At 48.0% G+C, this 17,714-nt stretch overlaps 1 pseudogene; it reads left to right on the forward strand.

The window, feature by feature from the left end:
• Positions 1-14,839: 14,839 nt before the first annotated feature.
• LOC115315591 lies at positions 14,840-16,142 on the forward strand (annotated as a pseudogene).
• Positions 16,143-17,714: the final 1,572 nt, after the last annotated feature.

Consider the following 17,714-nt stretch of genomic DNA (forward strand, 5'->3'; position numbering starts at 1 on the left):
CAGTGATTCACGCGCCGTTCGAAAAGGGTAACCCGAGCGGCATGATCTCTCGGAGGGGTGCGTATAGCCATTTCCGCGCGAAGCGCACTCCGGAGTGCGTATAGCTTTACTCTTTTTTTTATGCTAAACTTCCATTATAAATATACGTACTTTCCGTCATACTTTCGTAGTGTTGTCTTTTACCCAGAGCGCAATCGCTCTCGGGGACCGACAGTCACATTGGCCACTGTACGATAGGAGCTTACCGTTCAGACCAGCGTTCCAACATGACTATCCACACGTCGATCGACTGCACCTAATCCCTCAAGTGGTTTTAAACTCTTTAATGTAAAGCGGAATGTCATCCTGCGACACCCCGGCCCCTCCGATAACGGCCCGACCAGCGGCATCGATGCCCGACAGTTTACGTCATCTCATCTTGTTGTTACACCACTGATACGCGAACACACGGTCACATCGGCGATAATTCCAGTCTTCTGTTCACAACCCACAACACTGCCATCACGATGTCGCTGACACGAAGAAATACAGAACCACGTCGACGATGTTGCTGACACGCAGAAGAATCACGTTGAACGCCGGTTGGCACTCGGCACGGAAGGCACCCAGGCAGCCGGCAGGAAAACCTGCCTTCCTTGGACGCAGTTCCCGCGATTTCCATAACGTCGAAAACGTCGACACAGTTCCTCGTGGTTTCGCTGCTGTAGTTCCGCGTGTGTCCCGCAAATTGGAGACGGCCGTCTTACCCAGTGTATGTAGCACTGCTGGCACTGCTCCGGAACTTCGCTGTTTCTAGCGGCTTCGTTAGCTCATTTGATAAAATTAGTGGTAAAAACGTCAATGCAACCGAAATGTTCTGCACGTTTGGACTAGAAGACGGAATTACAGGCGGCCTTCGCTGCCGCTGAAGCTCAATCAACTCAACATTAATTTATTAAACAACGTGCGCGATGTGCTCGAAAAACGAAACCGAAGGAAGATGGGTCGGGAGGGCGAAAACTTTCTCCGGTCCGGTCTGCCTGGAGGAGGAAAACGTCTCGGAGAATAATAAGGACTTTAATTTTTCTTTCATCGGTCTGGGTTTGTTTATGTGTGTTTTGGTAAACAAAAATAAAAAAAAAACCTTTACAAAAAAAAAAAAAAAACCACTTTCCTGGGGATTGAACCGTCGACCACTTGGTCAGTAGCGCGATGTTCTACCCCTGCGCCAACTGAACAAGGAGGAACTCGCCCTCCTCCTTTCATCTGAACTGCCGTTCCTCCCTTCTCTGGGCAACCTGTCCGCAACAAGGAGGAACAGTCGCTTTTGCTACCTTTCTCCTCCCTTTTTTCTTAGAGTGTGCCTCCCAACAGCTCTTTTAACCCAGAAGAAGGGGTCGCTGACATCGCTTCAAACGGTGATTGGCTGGTGGCACAGGGCGATGACGGTGATTGAGCCGCGCGGGAGACTTGCCACGTTCAGTATGAGCAGCAGATCCGAGTCTTGCGGTTTTCCGGTAGCAGCCACCACCACTCAGCAGAACGTGGAAAAACTGGAAGTGGCGTCGGCGAGATGTTATCTGACGGTGCACTACTGACGACACTACCGCTGCCAAAGTGCTAAACTAAAACCTGACATACGGAGATGTTTTTCTATGGCGTTTCGCAAACAGCTCGCCCGCTCGCCTGCGCACTTTCACTTCTTGCAATCCCTAGATCATGTTACCGAAGCAAGGGAGGGTCGGGGCTCTGCGCGCCGTCTGCAAGCCTTGACGTGGGAAAATCCGTGCAGATTGATTCCGGGTCAAAAGAATGGACGATTGAAAAGCGGAAGCCGACGTCACACTTCTCAAATCCACTCTGACACGAAGTCGGTTGAACCACAGCACTTCCTATAAAGTTTAGGGTTTATTAGACCCCGCCTGAGTAGTTTGCGGGGTGACACTAGGAATCTACAGCAGACGACGCGCCCCTACGAAACGCTCTCGTTGAATTGGCCGTTGCTGGTCACGTGAGCGCGGGTTTCGTGCGCACTTTTTGTTAGGCGCGCCGGCACTTGGTAAATTTAAAAATGAGAAACGCCTGAATTTAAACCTACCTTAACACTAACAAAAGTAATTTTATGAATTAAGAAAAAGTTTTCGTCCAGAGATTGCTTTGTTTTTAATTTCGCTAAGGTGCCCGCATCTACAATTTAACCGGCGATCCTAACATCCGCGCCAGCTGTTCCCCTACAACACGATTTTTGGTAATTTGTTTTTTTACTGCATTCAAAGGAGCCTGCAAGAAATACAGATCCTGTATATCGACTTAAACGTCGGAATAAGTAATTCCATGTAAGTAGCAAAATGGACATGAAAGTTACGTTAACTATCAGGCAAGCTGGGTCACTACAGCAGGTGGCACTGTGATTGAGGTCGTCTCCTGCCATCAAGACGTCCTTCACCGATGGTTCTGATGGGTGGGAATGTCCTTTCATCGAGACAATGCTGTCTCCTTGGGTCGTCAGACGTCCGTGGCACCCGTCTACAGATGTTCGGTGGCACCTCTAGTAAGAATTCTCATTTCGAGTTCGATCGACCTAGAAGTGACGCTACTGTCGCGCTATCATCAAAAGCAGGGATAGAAGCATGGCCGCCCAATATAGCTTTCCAAAAAACGCTCCTAGGCCGCCGCCATGTTGCTGATGCTGATGAGGCTGGTGCGACCCTCGCGCCCTCTATCAGCTAGAAATTTTTTTGCACTCTCTGGTACTGTGGATACCCGCTCAGCGCGGAGAGACGACCACGCCCTTTTCTAAGGACGTATTTTTACGGCTCCTGCGAGATTAGCCTAGAGCCCACTCCTCCGGGTTCCCTGCGGCCTCGGCCCTGGCCTCGGGCCACACCAGCTCGGGTGGTGACCTATTACCATCGCCGCTGGAGGCTTCCGGCACAGAAATGTCCAGCATCACCCAGCAACAGCCACCACCCGGAGCCGACCATTTTCCCGATGACAGACCACACCCACTGCAAGTAAGCCTTCCACCATCTCAAGAACAACCACAGAGACCAGCGCCACCAAGTCTCGAACATACATTTAATGTATTAGCGACACTGATTCAGCAGAACCCCGAATTCCTCGAGGCACTAAATCATTTTATGGCGCAATTCACACCGCCCCCGCAAGCTGAGCACAGCCCACCTCAACAAGAGCGGCAAAAAGAACAATGGCAACGGCGTCCATCGACACGTGCAAGATCTCGCTCGCCTAGAAGCGAAACAAATAGGCAAGATGACACGACCTTGTCAGAAGAGCACCGGCGTATTCCGGATAGCGACCATTCATATACAGCACGTTCGCTGACACCAGACGGCAACCAGTTTTCAACAGTCACCGCATCTCAGTGCCATGGCGGCCTTACCCAGGAACACAACACCGAAGTGCCATTGCAATATGGAACGTCACCGAAAGCCGCGTCGCAGAATATGGAAGGAGATGACGACCAAGAGTGGCCGCTCCCGGGCGCAACACCGCGAAAGAGGGAAAGAAACCCACCGCCTCCAGAGGATGCGGAAGCGTCAAAACCAATTCCACAACCAACACAGACGGTGGTACTCCGGTCCATTGGAAGAAAGGCAGTGAATGCCTTCACAAGGCAGGAAATCTTTGACGCTGTCAAGCAAACCAGCATTCAGAGCAATGAGCAGTACACCGTTCATCGTAATGAAAAGGCAAATGCAATAGCCATAACAACACGCGACCCCCTAACATTGGAGAAACTTCTCAAGGTGAAGGAAATACAAAAGGGCACAGAAGTACACCAACTGCAGCCCTATAAAGCTACGGCAGGGAACGAATGCCGGGGAGTACTCTACCTCCCGGGCGAGGGAAACGAAGTGACCGCCCAGTCTCTACAGGCAGACATTGTGTGCAAGAGTCACAAAGTCGTTGCAGCAAGACCAATGGGACCCAAGGGAAACACCATCCTCGTGACATTTGAAGGCAGAGTTCTCCCCAAGAAAGTCAGCTACATGTGCGAGGTCCTTAATGTACGCGAGTACCACCCCGTCCACTGGTGTGTTTTCGCTGCCACGCGATCGGACACAAGATGGATGTGTGCCCTAGGGACGCTGCTCGATGCGGAACGTGCGGCTCCGAGCACGACGGCATGGAAGGATGTGAGCAAACCCCAAAGTGCAGGAACTGCGGCGGTGCCCACGTAGCCACCAGCAAAGACTGCCCGCAGCGAGCGATCCCACCGCGGCGCAACAATCCAAAATCAACAGCAGGAAAGGAACAAGGACAGGAATAGCCTCCACCTCTGCCAACAGTTCCTGCGCCACCGGCACACCTAGGCGGCGGGACCTCATATGCAGTTAAAACCACGGGATCGATTCAACCCAAGACACCACCAGCGCATCAATCACAACAGGCCGGCATAATGTTACAAACTCTGCACGCCCAGCAGGCACGGTTCGCGCGACTGGAAAAACAGGTGACCGCGCTCACGGCGGCCATACATATGCTCATTAACACGCATAATGCTAAGCACTAATCAACTCAACACAAACGCCAACCAACAGAAATCACCCCCCACACGTAAACACACCTCACGGGGTTCCAACCCATCCCCGAGGATACTTCAGTGGAACTGCGGAGGGTTGCATCCAAACCCACCGGAACTTAAAATTCGTCTGCAAGCACTAAAAGACCGCGCGCCAGACGTTATCCTTCTTCAGGAAGCTAATGTTGACAAAATCAAAATTCGTGGATATAACACAAATATACAGCCGAGCATTAAAAGACAAACAAATAACTATGGTGTCGTCACATTAGTCAAGAAAAAACATACACAAACACAATTAAACTCCGAGGCAGCGTGTTCAGACGACCGTGAGATCGTTTCTACGCGAGTCAAACTCGGAGATACTGTGATCGACAGACACAAAACATACATAAGGCCGTTCGTGAGCTCCAACGAGGCTGCTTTGATCAAGGGACTCGTAGTAACGGGCCGGCACACCATCCTGGCCGGCGACTTCAACGCTCGTCACACCGCGTGGGTATACCCCGATGAGAACGACCGGGGAAAGAACATAAAAAAGAACTTTTGCGGTCTCTCGCATGTCACGTGTTAGGGACAGGCGCATCCGCTACGCGGGCGCTGCGAGCGGGCGTTCTGCGCGCGCGCGCCTAGTTTTGTCTCCGAGTCAGTTTAGTCAACCTCCGGACACAAAGCGAGTTGCGCGGCTCGAACACGGATGGCGCCACCTAAGAGGTGTACAGCAGCGCTCGCGTGGTCGGAGGCGCTCATTACCAAAAACTAAACAAAACAATAATGAATCAAACCTCATTGAACTTTAGTTATGACTGCATATTATTTTACTAAACACAAATTACGTATTCCTAAAAATATATATTTTTTAAAAAATTCATGTCAACATCACATTCTAGAAATTTTGCTTTTTTTCTGTTTTTTTTTTGCGTTTCTAAAACGAAACCGCTGCCTGTGCGCATGCGCGCTTGCGCTCTGCGCGTTCTAAAACCGGTGGACCGTTGTGGAGGCGTCCGTGGGTCTGCTCGATGCTTTCGCGCTTTCGCTCGTCTTCGGAGCGTCAAGCTTCGGCGCCTCGATCATCGCATTGCGCGAGCCTCGCACTTTCGGGCAAGTGGAAAGCTTTTCGTGTCTTTGAACCAGCTCATTTGTGCGGTTACGCAAAGTCGTGCCCAAGCGGCGTCGGGGACAAGAAGCACCCGTTCGTTCGGAACCCAACTGACGACGTTGAGTTATAAAGTTTTCACCCAAATTGAAACTTTTCCTAAGCTGATCTTCCAGCTACAAATTGCACCATTTCAGGATTTTGTACTCTTTTAGGTAATTGAATATATTGTTTCATTTTTGAAATTTACAAAATGTCACCGTGATTTCATTGCGATGCACCCATTTCGGCAAGCGTTCTTAGCACGGTTTTGTGGATGAAGACCGTCCTGCAAATATTTTATGATCTGTGGACTGTTGGCGAAATATCACCTCCTCTACCTCTTGTCGATTTCGTTCACAGCAGTGTCGATCCTCGTCGAGTAAATTGTAGTCTCTATATAAATATTCTTCTCCCAGTTTTATAATATTTCGGAGTTCACATCTTATAATATCTACCCGTTTTTATTAATGTATCTCGTGTACATTATTTTACAGCCCTGCGACTAGTTTTGCCACGTTTTATTTCAGAAATAAATAGAAAGCTAGATAATAAAACACTTTAATTTTTAAAGACACTTTTAAAATCTTGAAAGATTTACGCATAGAAGGGCGGAATGCAGACAGCAGAGCTTGATCGCGAGATGTGCTATCCGTCCTTCCACGTATAATTCTTTCGCAAGTTTTTACACCTTCCAACGCACTCTCCTCAAAACAATTAAAACTCGCATTAGGCAATTCTTTTTTCGTTTGTTGCACATAAAATAGCATCATTCACATTATGTTTTTTTTTGTGTATTCGTACAGATTCTCAAGGTATGAAAATCACTCCAACAAGCCTCAGGGACAGGGAACCCCAATGGACAAAAGGTATGTCCGTGGTAACTTTTTTGTGAAGTGCACTTGATTGTTGGCCAACCTATCAAGCTGAATATGTAACCATCAGCATGCTAGGTTCCGCCGTAGTGATCTATGCAGTCTAATCTACAATCAACTGTAATGTAAAACGAAAGTGGCTGGGGCAAAGAGCATTACAACAAAAACAAAAGGATAGTAGGAGCAGCCCTCTGCAATGTTTCATAGCCCCGTTTCTCTTCTGCAAGTGTATGTGTTGTGACGAGACAAACTAATATGTTCTTACATAGTCCTGTGCAGATCCTGAGGGGATAGAGAACACACATACAGCAAAAATGAGAAAGAGCAATGAAGGGGCTAGTCCATCCCATGGGCATCATAGGATCTCGGTGGCCACACCAAGAAAACCTGGTTCAAACCGTGGTTCAACTTGACGGTGCAAGCGACAGGTATCGGAACCTCATCAAGAGGCCAAGGGAAATGAGAAATACCAAAGTGGTCTACAGAGGGCTAGGTCTACACATTATTAAGTCTCTAAAGATTTTAGTTCAGGTCTGTAAGTAAGCAAGGAATAAGTTTGCCCGAATTACAATTCATCGTGTTAACTGTTTATTTGCATGGACCAGTCAGAATGACACGAGCTTTCAACTAGGCATGAAATCTTTTGGCTGTGCTTCTTGAGACCCTCAAGAGACAATGTTGTCCACTGCGTCAGCAGGTTGCTCCTTGCACAATTTTTATGGAGCAAGAACATAGACTAACAGAAGCCTCTGAGCATCCACTTTGTTTAGACACGTTGTTAGCCTGCTGGTGGCCAACAACCTCTAGGCAGTTTTCTTTTTAGGGTGGGAGGGCGAGGGGGGAAATATCTGTCGCTTCGAACCAGTGATTCCAGGACCTTTGGCAGCTAGAATTAAAAACTACGTATTTGGAGTGTTTCACTCTTAAAGATCTCAAGATTTGGTGGACAATATCTGACCCACTAAAATTTTGCATTATTGTCTTATTACACAAGTTGGAGAATTGATGTTTTATCGTAATATACGTTCAGGTTGGTATTTGAGATTCCACAACCTGTAACCATTTAAATATCTTCTTACATACCTCACCGCAGGTCAGGCACGTAGCCAGGATTTTGTTTCGGGGGGGAGGGGTGGGGGAGGGGGCGCTCATGACAAAATGCTGTATGAGGGGGAGGGGGGAGAGGAGGTCCTAGCAAAATGGAAGATTTCGGGGGGGGGGGGGGGGGGAGCAGGCCCCGTGGGCCTCCCCCCTGGCTACGTGCCTGCCTCACCAATAGGGCTGTTTGCATACAATTCTCCGGCAAGGCTGCATATTTACTTCACACTAGGTTTGCTTCTATGTAACACATACCAGAAATTATGATTATTGTATTCGTCTGTGTTTACATTAGAAGACGCCGGCGTCCCTATATTGGCAGCACTACCGTACGAGTCAATGGAACCTATTGACATCTCATGCGCTGGAATAGCGAAACTCCTTGACAACTTGAAATTGACATCCTCTGGAGGACCTGACGACATCACCCCCCAAGTTCTTCATTACACCAAAGCAATATCCAGTGAATTTCTCTACCTAATATTCTCGCAGTCCTTATCGCAGGGATGCCTACCATCCGACTGGAAACTGGGTAAGGTCGTTCCGGTCTTTAAAAATTGGGATCGTTCTTCGGCTTCAAATTACCGCCCTATATCTCTAACCTGCGTAGCCTCAAAACTCCTAGAGCATATTATCTACTCAAACGTTGTATCTCATTTGAGAGTAATAACTTCTTTTACAACAAGCAACACGGTTTTCGTAAGGCACTGTCTTGTGAGACGCAACTCGTAGAATTCACCCACGAGTTATACACTAATTTTGAATCCAACTACCAAACTGATGCCCTATTTTTAGACTTTTCAAAGGCTTTCGACCGCGTTGCTCACTGTCGCCTGCTTGCCAAACTTTCATGCCTCGGAATTGACCCTCTCATTCTCTCCTGGATCCAGGATTTCCTCTCCTCTCGCACTCAATTCACCACAATTAATAGCTCCTCACCCACTCGCGCTGAGGTTACTTCGGGAGTTCCCCAGGGCTCGCTCCTTGGTCCCCTACTTTTTCTGATTTTTATTAATGACATCCCAGGCAAAATTTCTTCTAACATCCGCCTTTTCGCTGACGACTGCGTCCTATACCGAAGAATAGCTTCTTTTGAAGACCATCTTTTACTTCAAAGAGACCTGGACAAAATCCAGGCATGGTGCACCAGGTGGTTAATGACGCTAAACAAATCTAAATGCAAGTTGGCCCAGTTTTCACGAAAACGGCAAGCATCTCAGTTCTCGTACAAGTTAGAAAATAACTTAGTCGAAGACGTCCCGTCCTATAAATACCTCGGTGTGACTCTAACTAACGATCTTACCTGGAATGCTCACATCGAACTTATATGCGCCGAGGCGTCTCGCTGCCTCGGTTACATAAGACGAAACCTGAAATCGGCTCCCCCATTCGTGCGAAAATTGGCTTATGAGACATACATTCGACCCAAATTGGAATATGCTGCGGCCATTTGGAGCCCTCACCAAATATACTTATTAAATCATCTCGAGGCAGTCCAGAACCGCGCTGCCAGGTTTATTTTGAAGAAATACGATTGGTCGGTTAGTGTATCCGCCCTAAAGAGCGAAGTGAACCTTCCTTTACTAAACGTTCGCCGTAAGATAGCGCGACTCTGTCTCTTTCACAAAATTTACTACTACCTCCCTGCGCTCCGAGACCCGCTCCTCCTACCCCCCAGGCGATCTTCATCGCGGCTAAATCACCCGTGTCACGTTTCCCGCATCTCAGGCAGCACATCCTATTTTAACTCTTCCTTCTTCTTCCCTCGTACTATTGTAGACTGGAACGACCTCCCCTCACTTATTGTGACCCAGACGGATCCCACCGCATTTCGCAACGCTCTTTGTGCACATTTCTGTTAATCCCACTGTGCCTTTTTTATTTGTTTGTCTTGTGCTTTACTGGCTGTATCAATGTTTTCATCCCCTTACATCCCCATGTACCCAGACTAATTTGTGTATTGCCGTTGCTCGTGGCGATGCCACGTTGTTTTGCAGCACCCCATGTATCCGCATATGTCGTTGTTACTGTTTTATGCTCTTGTGTTATGTACCCCCCCCCCCCCTTATGTAATGCCCTCAACGAGGGCCTTTAAGGGAACTTGAATAAATAAATAAATAAATGTCACGGAAACAGACATTTCTGTTTGCTGTTACAGTATTTTCTCCTTAATATGGACATCTCCAGTTTCCAAAACAATTCTCCATAATGTTGGTCATCCATAATCTTGAATCACAGCCAAGATCACAAAGAATAAACAATGAAGGTGGTATGTTGTTTATTTTTGTCCTCTGCAGCTGGGAAAGGGAAAGAACTGCAAGTGATTCAGGCTGGAAACCCCTGAAAATTGTAACCATTGAGTCACCATTGTCATATCTAACGATGGTGCAGCTCTGGGTAAATTCCGTAACCGAATAGCTTTACTATTCTTTTTTGAAAATGGTTATGATGAATAAAAAGCGCGACAGGACAACGGACACAGAAGGAAACACAGACACAGTGCTGTATCTCCTTCTGTGTCCGTTGTCCTGTCGCGCTTTTTAATCATTATGAATCACCAACTCGCCCAACTTTCTACCCTCGTCATTCTTTTTTGCCTCACTAAAATATTCCCCCCCCCCCTTTTTTTGCGTTTGTCTTTACAGAGACCACAATAAAAAGATTAAAGAAAACATGTATTTATCCATTTCGCTCCCAAGCTAGCTGTCCATAGTACGTACTTCGGGTTTCTTTATTAATTGTATGGAACCACATATCAGTCCCCGAAAATATGACATTTATAGCGGCGTGACCGAAACGATCGACCATGTTAGCGAGACTTGACTATTGTGTTTTTAAATCGCGAAGACCGATATTCTCGCGCCATACTTGCGTCTGAGGTTTACGAAACTATAAGCAGTCACTTGGCGAACTAAGGCAGTAATAGTTGGTGCGCGCCGATAGCCTTTCAAAGTAAAAAAGCTATGTCATGTTCGCGCTAACACTGTCGCACATTGTATCTTCACTGTAGCACCTCTTGCTAACGTAGACACTACGCTCATTATTTTTTCCGCATAGCAACGCTTGTATAAAGTGACAGCGTGAATTTGTCTTCGCAAACGGCTAGGAAGCCGCTCCAGCTAGCTCGACGGCGTCAAAAGTAATTATTAAAACGTTAGCGCTTCATTGTATGAACATAATTGTCGCTGCTTATTTTAGTTTCGCAATCTATTAATAGAGCAATGAGACTTGGAGTCGTTGCTGTAATGAGCGCCCCCGACCACGGAAGCGCTGCTGAGCGCCCAGTTTTCCCAGAAATCGACTCCATTGGGTCTATGGGGTCTATGGCAGTAACCGGGCGCTGGTTTAGTTTTGTCCTTCGCGCTCGTTGCGCGGTCGGTCGGCGCTCGACGGGCTTCGACGTTCGCGCTGCGCGCGCACGGATACGTAGGCCAGATTCATAAAAAACCTCTTACCTACGACAACTTAGCTACGAAGTTCGTAAAGTTACGATCATCGTAAGATGAGGCGAGAACGGTATTCACAAACGCGTTCTTGAGTGAGAGAAGGAAAGTTACGACCTCTTACGGAGAAACGATGACTTCTGGTGCTGTTGCTATGGCAACGGCGTCTTCGGCAAAACGAACAACCAATTAGAGAGCTAGGCATAGTTCGGAGCACGTGGATTTTTAATAACAAACACAGGCTAACCACTCGATGATAGACAGCTCTGTGTATGTCCTGTCCTGTCTGTGTGTAAATGTGTAGTGTTCAAGCTGATTCTCAAAAACACGGGCGACCTTTCCGCCACCGCTTGTCTGGGGTTCGTGTTCGTGCAGTGGTATATCGACGCTAACACGATTTAAACGCTTCGTTGACTGCTACAAACTCGATCGCTACGAAGTCAACACAACTGTCATCGTTGGTAAAAGCCCCGTGCCAGTCGTTTGCAAAGCGACGTAGAAGGAAACAAACCGCAAAAAAGATACGTTTGAACTACGAGAGTGTCAGTAAGAGTCACGCAAGTACCTGTTCACACCAGGACCTCCTCTATACTGAGGAGGTCGTGGTTCACACTCGAAGCGGACGCGTGTGTTTGATCGAAATACTGGATTCAGACTGAGTTTCGGTAAGCGATTCGGGACCGATCTTCTACGATTGCAACTCGATACTGACGTGACACTCGGCGAGGAGCGCACTTGTGCGATGGCTTGGCGATAATTCTTGGCGAGGAGCCAACGCAGGTTGCTGAGGCGATGAGGAGCGCACTTGTGCGATGGCTTGATCAGTCCGAATCGTGTCGGGTGTGCATCTGCTCTGTGCCCTTCACGAAGGCCAGGGGCCCAGAGGTGGCAGCAAACATCGCTGCTCTCAACAAGGCTCTCAAACAGGAGTGCAGCAATCTGGGGCAGCGAGTTACATTCATCAACTCATATTGGATGCTCCGAGATTTGCCACTTCGAGCGATGAATGGAGACCACCACGTCCCGGAGGCAGCCCAGGCATTCGGGCAATCACTGGCTCAGCGGGGGGCTGTTTTTAGAGCGCAGCTCTTAGGCGCCCGTCTCCGGCTTGAGCGGCGTCGCCGTTGGCGTCGCCATCGGCGTAACCAAGGTCCCCCAAAATCACGTGACGCCCAGATCACATGACCCCTTTCAAGGTCACCTCAAGGTCACGTGACCCCAAGGTGACCCCCCAAGGTCACACAACCCCCAGGTCACGTGACCCCTCCCAAGGTCACGTGACCCCCCAGGTCACGTGGTCCCCGAGGTCACGTGACCCCCCTCCCCCCTCTTCGAAGTCACGCGACACCCCACCCTCGGAGGTCACTTGACCAACCTCCCCTTGAGGTCAGGTGACCCCCCGAAGCATATTAAAGAATGAGGAGAGGAGGAGGAGGAGGAGGAGGGGGGGTCTACCCTCCCTTCAGTACCCTTCCCTCCTCCTCAAGAGCTGCGCTCCAATTCGGCGTTACAGGGAGTTGTAAACGGCTTTCACCTTTTTAGGGGACAGGCCTTAGATGATGTGGAGGAACATGACCCACGGGCCATACATGCAGCCACATGGGAACCAGGAGCAGGCTCTGCAACTAGTCCAAACGCTTTGCCAGCTGTTCCAACAACAACCGGTGGGTCCACCCAAGTCCCGATCTCGGACGTCTTATTAGGGTCACCAGACTACAATGCATGGACCAACATATGTAAAAGGTCGCACAAGAAGGGTAGAAGAAAACAGAAAAAATACAGAAACAAAACCCATAAAAGCCATGCGAGCGCGAAGTTAATAAATATTGGATTGCTCAACTTACGGAAGAAGCCGATTGAAATGGGAGGAGTTACAGAAAAATGCAGATTTGGAAGATATTAGTATATACGGAATCACGGGAACGCATCTGCGGAATGATGAAGAACCCCCACTATCCAAAGACTGGAGTTGGATTGGCTCAAATAGAACAGCAAGCCAAAAGAAAGGAGGCGGTGTGGGATTCATGTATAAGAAAGGCCTAAAAACTTAAGCGGATAGGCAACAACTGTACAGAACATATGTGGGCGATATTCGAAGGTATGGGAATGGGCCACATCGGGCTTGGTATTGTGTACATGGCCACAGCAGTGGTAGAAGAATTTTGGAATGAAAGAATATATAAGTGTCTGGAGAAAGATCTTGAAGAGTGCAACATCACACGCCCAATTATACTGATGGGAGACTTTAACTGCCATCTGGCGGAGTTAAGTAGTAAAGATGAAAGAGCTCATAATCTCAGAAAACTTGTAAAGCACAGCAATTTGCGAATAGTTAATCTGGAGGAAGGCTGTAAGGGGCAGATAACATGGAGCAGAGGAAACCAACAATCAACCATCGACTACATTCTCGCCTCCCAAGATTTATTCTGTGCACCATGGCACCTGCAAGACATGACAGTGGACGAGGAAAAAGTGTTTAGCTGCGGAAGTGACGATAATCGGATAAAAATAACGATTGACCAAGCCTACAAAAAGTTCATACACAGCTCGAGGAAACAAACTCCATAGGGGGACAAGCTACTGGAGAACTAGCGACGAAGGTAAAGTGGTGGCATGGGGTAATGCCTTGGATGCTGTGTTTGCAAGAAGCCCCCCATCAACATACAGTGAGTTCTACGAGTCTCTAATGCAACTTGCATATACTCATGTAGGAAAACAAACCAGAGTCAAAAGTGATAAACGAACACCGTGGTTTGATAAGAAGGTTAAGGAGGAAATAAAAGTACCACAGGAATGGTACAGAAAACATCGAAAGGCCATGAATAAAAAGCAATACAGCATGGCAAAACAAAACTGGGAAAATTACGAGCTACAGAAAAATAAAGTGAAATCTCTATTGGAGAAAAAAAGTTCTGAAGATACACACGAAACACGAACAAGCCCTACAAGAAAGCGACAACAAAAGCCATCGCTTTTGGAGATATGTGCGATCTCTCCAACCACACGAGGACCTTGAACACAAGACGATAGGGAGTGGAGAAGACCAATGGACCACTGAAGAAGAAATTACCGAGGGAATGACTAGATACTTTAAGAGACTTCAAGCCTCCCTCTACAACAGACCGAGGACACAGGAGGAAACATCCCTACGACCTCAGGAACGATTTGACCGCAGCATTCTTGAACCAATAGCGCCCGGTGAACTGCAGAGACATATTAATAAACTAGAAGGAGGAAAGGCAGTAGGTCCAGACGACATCCCCAAGGAGTTATTGAAAAAGCTTTAGCACAGAAGCACCTAAGGTACCTTCTAAATAACATGCTGGCAAAAAGTGATATTCCTGAAGCCTGGAAACAAGCCAAAATAAAACTAATCTACAAAGGAAAAGATAAAGACAAGAAATCATTAGACTCATACAGGCCGATAACAATACTAAGTAATGTTTACAAACTGTTTGCATCAATTCTGCAAGACAGACTACAGAGACTCTGTGAGAAAGCCCATCATTTCAGCGAGGCACAGAATGGATTCCGTAGGAACCGGCGGGGCAGCGACAACTTATTCACTCTCACACAACTAATAGAGCTAAAAAATCTAGATAGGTCACCACTCTATCTGGCTTACCTTGACTAGGAAAAGGCCTATGATGCAGTGCCCCATGAGAAGATGTGGACGAAGCTAGAAGCGATGGCACTCAGAAACATGTACACCGGATGCAACGCCAGATACAGTTAGGGAGAACATTTATCAGGGCAGGTGAACATGATTGTGGGTCTGCGCCAAGGCTGCCCCGTTTCTCCAATCCTGTTCCACATCTACATCAACAATCTCATTCTGGAGCTGCAGGCCAAAGGGCAGGGTGTTTCTTTCACAACCATTACCTCTAGTAATGACATGGAAACAACTTATATTCCAGTACTGGCCTTTGCTGATGATATACTCCTGTTATCAGAGAGTGAAACTCACTTCAAGACATGCTCGATATCTGCACTCAAATTGGGAATGAAGAGGGATTCAAATTCAGTAAGGAAAAATCAAAGTGGATGGGCTATAATGTTCACGAGCCTAACCGCACGTTTAGAGTACAGGAGGTGGAAGTAGAACATACCAAGGAATACAGGTATCTGGGAGTGACTCTTCAAGAAGGCCCGCTATACTTGGAACAACACAAGAGGAGCACCCTAAAAACCTCCAACATCCGAAAAGGTCACCTGTGGAACATGGCAAAGTATTCCTATAACCCATACACCCTTGCGAGGGCACTGTGGAAAAGTGTCGCAGTACCGGCGGTCACCTATGCTAACGACTGGTCTTCCAACAGACCACCCTGAAGACACTGGATCGCCATCAAGTGGAAATCCGGAGGTAGGCACTGGGCGGAAACGGGGCAACTGCAAACCTGGCCGTCACGGGAGAGATGGCCTGGTCGACATTCAAGCAACGGGATGCAAGGGCCAAGCTCGGATACCTCGGGCGCCTGATCCACATGCCAGACGAAGCGTACGCCAAAAGGACATTCCACTACGTTAGATACCGCAGCAGCAGGACAAACTGGTCAAACACCATCGCCAGGCTCGACTCTGTGTACAGCAAAGGGACAAGGTGACATGAGGCCACATCGGAGAAAGGATGGTTCAAGGCTGTGACAGAGGAGGTGAACGCGATTGAACTTGAGGCCTGGAGACAAGTGGTGAGGAAAAAGCAGAGCCTCCAGAGCATCTACGCGCTCCAGAAGTTTGAGCCGTCTCCCTGCACACACTACCGAGGGGACCATGAAAGCGCGTTACTGTTTCAGGCACGGGCAGGAACGCTGATGACAAACTGCCCACGTGCCCAACTCTTCGGAGACACCGACACAGCCTGTCATCTGTGCGGGCAGTCAAGCGAGGACGCCCTCCACGTGCTGCTGTGGTGCCCTGCCCTAGACCACGGTCGACCGCCCTGGGCGACCAGCGAAGAGAGGATTCCCGAAATGCTGGGATTCGGGGAAGGAGCCCACGGTTCACTAGCAACCAAGCGCATTCTCGTTGAATGGGAGAGACTGCGTCTGATCGCCAACCAGTGAAAGTGTCCCAAAAGTGGGAAAAGCTAAAACAAAACAAGAATTAAAACTTTTACCTGTGTCGGCAATCTGAACTTTTGCTGACCCCCCTGTCTCAAAATGGGTTAGGTGCCGCCAACTAACTAGCCCATCACAACGGAACTTCCACTAGGAGAGTTTGAAGATGGCGTCCATGTCAACAAAGACGTTCTACGTAAATACCAAAGTAGAATGAAACACTCTTAATATCGCTACCAGCATGGCCGTAAACGTTGCAGGATTGCTTTAAGAAACCGGTTTTTCTTGTGGCGCTTTATTGAACTATGTGCAATGCAGCTATCTTGTTCCGTGTAGATTCTGTTGCACACTGGGTCTCAGTTGACAGATATTCTGTTTGTTTTGGTAAACGTGGCTGAGACATTTCTAGCCGGTGTTCACATAGGATTTTAGTTCATATACAGTTCTAATTGTTTAATTTGTTCTGGTTTTAATAAATTTACTTAGATATTTTGTCATTTGTTCGTCAATTTCAGCATCGCGTAAAAAGACCGCAGAAGAAATCTTGGAGGCTATTGCCAGCCAGGACGACACTCAAGGAGCATGTCCCCGGAAAATCACATCCCACAGGGCTCAACATCTTTGTCCTCGCTAGCCCCATGGGAACGGTAATTGACTTTGAGATTTACCAAGGAAAGTCAACTTTGTCACCTAATTCTTCAGAACTGGGTGTGGGTGCTTGCGCTGTATTGCGCTTGTCGGAATCACTGCTATGCGGCAGCGCGCTGTTTTTTTTATCAGTATTTGACAACAGTACCACTGCTACATCCCTTGGCAAGCAAGGACTTGTGTGCAGCTGGCACCATTATGAAGAACAGGATCCCGAAATATGCAAAGCTTTCCGACGACAAGACTTTGATCAAAAAAGGAAGGGGATCCTCAAGTCAAATGATAAATGTGTCAGATGGTATCTGCCTCGTGAAGTGGGTTGACAACAAACCTATCACCCTGGCTTCCAAACACATTGGAGAGCAAGCTGTTGGTACCTGTAAAAGGTAGTGAAAGATGCGAAAAATCACCAGGATGTATTCCGTTCAGCCATAGTGGATGAATACAGCAAAAACACAGGCGGTGTCGACCTATGTGACCGGATGCTGAGTCTCTATCCGGCGACGGCGAGAAGAAGGAAAGGGACTGTGCGAACGCTTCTTTTCTGGCGGACATGGCTGCGATGAATGCATGGTTGCAGCACAAGGAAGACTGTCAACTTCTGGAAGTTCCAAGGAAACAGCGGCTGAAGTTTTTTTTTATTTCAAATTGCCAATCGCGCCTATTTGCTAACAGAAGAAACAAGTAATGACGAAAGCGCGAAAATGAGCCCCCCAGAAAACGCCCTTGTATGACGACGACACCCCTGCCTCCTGCTGTGGTAAGGACCGCGGGAGCAAGACATGCCAGAACTGTCAGACCAGAGGTCAGCTTCCAGATGCCGAAACCCTTGATGCTCTCAACGCACAAAGTTCCATTGCACACACTGTAACGCGTTTTTCTGCATCACATCTCCACGCAATGGTTTTAAGTCTTTCCACAGCTAGGAGC

The sequence above is a fragment of the Ixodes scapularis genome, unplaced genomic scaffold (assembly GCF_016920785.2).
Source record: "Ixodes scapularis isolate PalLabHiFi unplaced genomic scaffold, ASM1692078v2 PGA_scaffold1__304_contigs__length_218370807, whole genome shotgun sequence".
NCBI lineage: Eukaryota > Metazoa > Arthropoda > Arachnida > Ixodida > Ixodidae > Ixodes > Ixodes scapularis.